Here is a 5,850-nt window from a genome sequence, read left to right as displayed (position 1 = left end):
TTCATGATCTTTATCAATTTCCTAGTTTGCCCAGGTTTAGTCTCGACCAATAGGGATCGAGATGTTGCGCAGACCGCAAACACCTAATTTTTATAAATTGATAAAATTAGGTTAGAAAAATTTAATTTTGCGAGCTGACACAAAATTAATCAAATTTGGTGAATTTTGGGCGCTGCACGTGTCGAAACGAGTGGGTGTCTCAGCAAATTGGGTCAGCCTTATCAAAACCAAGTCGAGCAGATAAGCTCATTCAGTCCTCTCTTCTTTCTCTTTCCTTCTCGTTCTTCTTCTTTCTTCTTCTCTTTTCTCTTCTTCTCTTGTTCTTCCTTCTCTGGCAAATTCGAGAGATCAAATGGAGGATTTGTGACCGTTAAGAGGTAGAGAAGATCTTGGAGTAGTGGTAGTGATGATGTTGTTATCTGTTGTTGATTCAAATTCGAAGAAGGTAATGAATTATGAGTTAGGGTTTCAGTTGAGGCTCAAAGAAGAATTAGAAGATGAAGATGACAATTTAGGGGATTGAATTAAGTTGGGTTTACCACGAATTAGAATATAAGGTTGAATAGTGATTTGAATTTGATAGTAGGGTTTTTGAGTTTGATTAAGAGATGAGTTCGAAGATGAAATTAAACTCAGAGAAGATGAAATTGATGTTCAAGAGGGATGATTGAAGATGGGTTTTGTGTATTGCACGTAAAGGAGAAGAGTTAGTATCTGATTTTCGATTCACAGAAAAGAATTGAAGAATTAGGGTTTATGTGTTCTTCCCCAAAATTAATTAGGGTTTCAGTGGAATTGGTTTGGTGAACTAGCAATTCAAAGGAAGCTAGTGAATGGGTAAGTTTCTATTTTGTTTAAGTTCTGTATTTAGTGTTAAATTGTGTATAATCTGATGTAGTTGAAAAATGGGATGAGTTTAAGGAAGATATAATACTGTTGTTGTTATTTTTGGATGAGTGGGTAATTCCAAGAGATGGGATTGGGTAACATGGTTGTAGTTAGTCTTTATTAGAGATGATATAAGTATTTCTTGTGAAAATGTACTGGTGGTGGTAATGGAATTGGTTAAGCTGTATTGGGTTGTACTGAACTGAGTAAGGGAATGATGTTGTAGTCTGAGAAGGTAGTGGTAATGAAATAAATAATGAAGCTATAGTTGTGACTATCAGGAAGAGGAAAGATGGAATTGCAGGATAGTGATGAAGCTGCAGTTTATGAGATTGGTGTAGTTTAGATGAGATGATGACAGTGAAGTGGTAAGAATATAATGAATTGGTGGTGAATGAATATGAAGAAGTTATAAGCTGAGTTCCAGGAATGTAATGTGAGGTTAAGTTATGATGTGTGGGTTTGTGTTTTGATTTGTAATTAAGGATGTTATGTCTGGAATGGGAGTTATAAACTGAAAGAGAAGTAAATTGTGTTGGTGAACTGTGGATGTTGGATTAAGTTACAGAAGGTGTTATTGCTGGAATGAAGATTAGCGATGGTGATTGTAGGATTATAGATAGTGACTCAGTGTTGGCTTGCAACTACTGCACTTTTAGGTAAGCTAGATTTATATTTGTATTTAAATTATGAAGTTTAACTGAATTGAGTAGTTGCAAATGAAGGTTTAGTTGGAATTGCAGTTGAAGTAAGTGGCGTTGTAATACTGAGAATGGTGATTGTAAAGTTGTAAATAGTGATTGTTGTGAAAGCTTGGAACTGCTGAATTGCAGGTAGGCTATAGTTGTGTTTGTAATTGAATTGTTGAATTCTATTTGAATGAATTGATGCATGTATAGATTGAAGTTGAACTCGAGTTAGAGTTATAAAGTTAGAATCACAGTTGTGTAAGAAGTTTTGGCCTGTATTATGGCCTAGTTTTACCATTAGTCATCATAGTCAGCTGACTCAGTGATAGACGCATTTATGTGTCTATATTAGTCTCAATTCTCTGTAATATTAGTACTCGATTTTGTTTATTGTGATATTTTATGTCTTGTAGGTGTTTTTTGGAGAAATAAGTATTTACGACGAGAATGATGAAATGGGGTTGGCCTGGTACTTCCATGTATCAGCAACCAGTCTAGTTACCATGACAATATAAAGGAGTCGAAATGTTGTCGTGAACTGAAAAGGCTAAATTTCACTGACACTGGTTGGCACGGTCAAAAGGTGAACAAATACGTCAAGAGCTTCATTTCTTAAGCAAGCAGGTGGTGTTTCATCATTAAGAGAAAGGTGGATGTGGCTAACTCCCCACCATATGCCAGAACATACAAGCCACATTTCGTCATCTGTGAAGGAGAAAGAAATTCTTATTACTCATCAACGTTCGAGCTGGTGGTTCTCTAAAAGAAAGGAGTTTTGAGCATTTTCTTGGAAAGAATTCGAAGCAGCTGCCATTATTCACTCGCACCCAAATCTTTCTCATCATGTCAGCTGCCATGGAGATGGAGTCGAGTTGGTGGTGTTGCCATGCTCATGGTTGTGAACTGAAATGCAACAACAACGATGAAACTGTGATTCAGCTGTTGAAGGCAGTGAATGAATAAGGTATTTACGCTGAGAAGATGGGTTGGCTGAGATTAAGCTGCTATGATCAGTTGTGTTCGATAATGAAGCGATGGAGAAAGCTGTTGGCTTTAATAGTTTTCATGGGTGAAAGCAGTAAGGAGATGAAGAGTTCACTGCCGTTGATGTTGGCAGCTAATGCGGAGTTCTCAGTGGGTCATTTTGATATGAGCTTGTGCAACCAGTCAGGAACGAGATGCAGCTCAGAGAATAGAAACAACTGGTGGCAGTGGTGGTTAAACAAGTCTGCAGACGTAATGGAGATGGACTGTCTGCCAACTGATTTGAGTTCGACATGGAGGATCCCGTGTCCAAGGTGGGGATGCAGATAACGATTGCATGGCATTTAATGGCCTTCTGTCAAACACCTCAACTTGGTGTTGCTCTTTTCGGATTGAACGGATTGTTGTTAGTGCTGATGGAGCTGTTGTTGATGGCTGAGCTATGGGAAGTCGATGAACCAATGGTGGAACTGGTTGCAAGTTGCAACTGACAAGATGTAGAAGGTCAGGGAATGGAAAGAGATGTTGCTGCCGCCTGCCGGTTAACAAGAAGGAGCTGTGGTCGAGAACTGTTGAAGCAGAATATACCTCGGTGCACGAGACCGGAGTTGGCTGTAGTAATCGATAATAAAGGAGAAATAAAGAGCTCGAGTCTGTGTGACAGTTGAGCAAGTTTGGCAGTTGAGTTTTCGTGACAAAACAGGAAGTCTATGATATCGGTGATGATGGCTATCGTTCGAGACAGCGTGAAAATAGAGTTGCGGCCATGCTCGGGAAAGAACTGGTTTCGAAATCAGTATCTGGTAATGGCCTGAAGATTGGTGTTTTATGTAGTCTGAAACTGGAGTTAATTGAGAACACCCGGCAACATGGAGAAGTGGTGTTGGCTCGAGTGTTATAGGCTCGTGTAAAGTGTTAGGAAAGCAAAGAGATAGAGTTTACCAAGGAGGTTGAGCATGAATGTGAATCTGTGAAGATTTCGGCGAAGATTCAGCTGGAATTTTAAGCCGAGAAAACAGCAAAGAGTACTCGTATATCCGGTGGTTTTGTGGTGATGTCAGGTGGTCAGGTATAGGAAGTCGTGGTCGGATCTTGGTAATGGGTCTGAATTTGGAAGCTGGTAATGGACCCGAATGGACTGGGCCTTGGAAAATGTTGCTAGGTCTTATGTTGTATTCTTTCGCAGCACTATAAAAAAAAGAAAAAAAAATGCGAACAAGGGGAGGAGGCGAGAGCCGTAGACAGAGAAGAAGGAAGGAAGGGAGGCTGCTGATTTTGCGGCTTCACAGCCGTTTACGGTTTGAAGTTTTGTTTCAATTCTGTTTTTCGATTAGCTATTGATTTTATTTGATATTTGTTTATGGCTTTTGAGAAAGCCATGTCTAACTAGATCCATATTAGGGTTTAGGTAGAAACCAATTCAATTGTGTACTTTCTACGATGATATTTTTAACAATGATTTGATTGATTAGTATTTTCACTTCATATAGCTTGGTGTATAATTGTTCATGTGATTATTTTGATTATTTATGCTTTTCAATTGATATGGCGTGCTTGGGTTAAATTCTTTGACGTGATATGCTTTAGGATTGATAAATAATGCTTTATAGAATCACTACCGATGAAGCGAAGGAATTTACAGCGGAGAAACAATATTTTGGAATTTAACATACTATCTTCCGAGACATGAAATTAATTTCAATATTTGTCTTGAGTAATATATAAAAATTAGTAGAGTTCACACGATTTAATTGGTGGAAACCGAAAACCCTGATAACCCGTTTTCATTTTGTTTATTGTTAAAATTATTATTATTTCATTTTGTTCCGACCTTTTGAAAATCGTTAAAACATTACTTATTTGATTATTTAGTTTTGGTATTAGTTAGCAGAGTATTTCACACTCCTCGTGGGAACGACCTGTACTTGTCATTGTCTACTAGTTAGACGCTGTGCACTTGCAGTATTTTATTGTAGGTTTCCCAACCTAACACTCAGTTAATATGATTGAGTCACATGTGTACCTGAATCAGTCTTATTGACTGAATTGACCCGGACCGATTCTTTTTCAGACTTTTTTTTTTTTTTTTTATGGACTTTGGACATTAATTTTGGGACATTTTTATTTTTATTTTTAAACCCTACGGAAGGGTATCCTTAAATACAAACTGTTTGCAGGGAAGGACGGTGATTACAATATCACCTCGGCCCCTCGGGTTCGCACACGACATAGGAGTCGTGGCCCGAGTCGACTTCAGCGGTTCTTCGCCCGTCTGGTACGGGAGGTAAAATTCTAAACACCCGCGAATCTCCTGCAAGCGGGTTACTGGACTCCTTAAGGTGAATATATGCTGAGGACTTGAATATGGACTGTTTTTAAAATTCCTAGTAAAGGGCAAGGACTGGACCATATAAGATAAGGGTTCGGATTTCATCACCGTTCCCTTCTTGCCCGCCTTAGGAAAACGAAACCTAAAGCGAACCTAAGCCTAAAATTTGGACTAGAAAGAGACCTATAGGGTATCGAGCTTAACAGGACAATCATTCGAAAAATATTGGTTACTCTTTTAAGCACACCTCGAAGTTCTTGACGGTTTCTGCGAGTTGAATGCGTGACTGCGCCGCATTGGATCGGTGAGGTTTTGGGTATCAAAGCTCCACTGAGCTTCCCTCGCCTCGATTCAACTTGCTTAAACTAGGATTGATTCCAGAGGGGTTTGCTCAAATTGTAACGAATTCCCTTTCGAAGGATTAGAAGCTGGTCTAGAAACAATCTAAGTGGAGCCATCATGCTTGTTGTTTGCTAGAAATCTTTAGGTTTGCTGTGGTAAATTCGAGTCAGCCTGCTGTGTGATTGCTAGAACCTTCCTGTTAGGATTTTTTTTTATTTTTTTTATTTCTTTTTGAATTCTTTTTAGTGTATGCCCGATTTTGTTAATAGGGCTTGGAAAAGAGATACTCTAGGTCGATTGATTAGCGAAAAACCTAGTAGTTCTTCTGATTTAAGCAGGGAGCTCGGAGATTCTTCTTTTGAGAGCCCTGTTTTTGGAAACTTCTGTTTTGAGAATCTGTCTTTTTGTGAGGAAAGTACCCCTAGTACTTCTGTTGTGCCAGCGATGGCAACTTTGAAAGATTACATGTTCCCAACTAGGACCAACCGAGCTTCATGCATTAAATTGCCAGCCACTACGGCTAATTTTGAGATAAAACATAGTATTCTTCAAATGATCCCTATATTCTTAGGAAAAGATGATGAGAACCCTTATTTTCATATTAGGGACTTTGAGGAA

At 38.8% G+C, this 5,850-nt stretch overlaps 1 long non-coding RNA gene across 1 annotated transcript; it reads left to right on the top strand.

Annotated features, from left to right (window-relative positions):
* The first annotated feature begins 262 nt into the window (after positions 1–262).
* On the top strand, positions 263–4,046 carry LOC113301425. Its single transcript, XR_003336284.1, has 2 exons — positions 263–1,721; positions 1,991–4,046. It is a non-coding gene; the product is annotated as an uncharacterized LOC113301425 (long non-coding RNA).
* The last annotated feature ends 1,804 nt before the right edge of the window (positions 4,047–5,850 follow it).

The sequence above is a fragment of the Papaver somniferum genome, chromosome 1 (assembly GCF_003573695.1).
Source record: "Papaver somniferum cultivar HN1 chromosome 1, ASM357369v1, whole genome shotgun sequence".
NCBI classification, from domain to species: Eukaryota; Viridiplantae; Streptophyta; class Magnoliopsida; order Ranunculales; family Papaveraceae; genus Papaver; species Papaver somniferum.
This window is presented reverse-complemented; position numbering and strand designations above follow the sequence as displayed.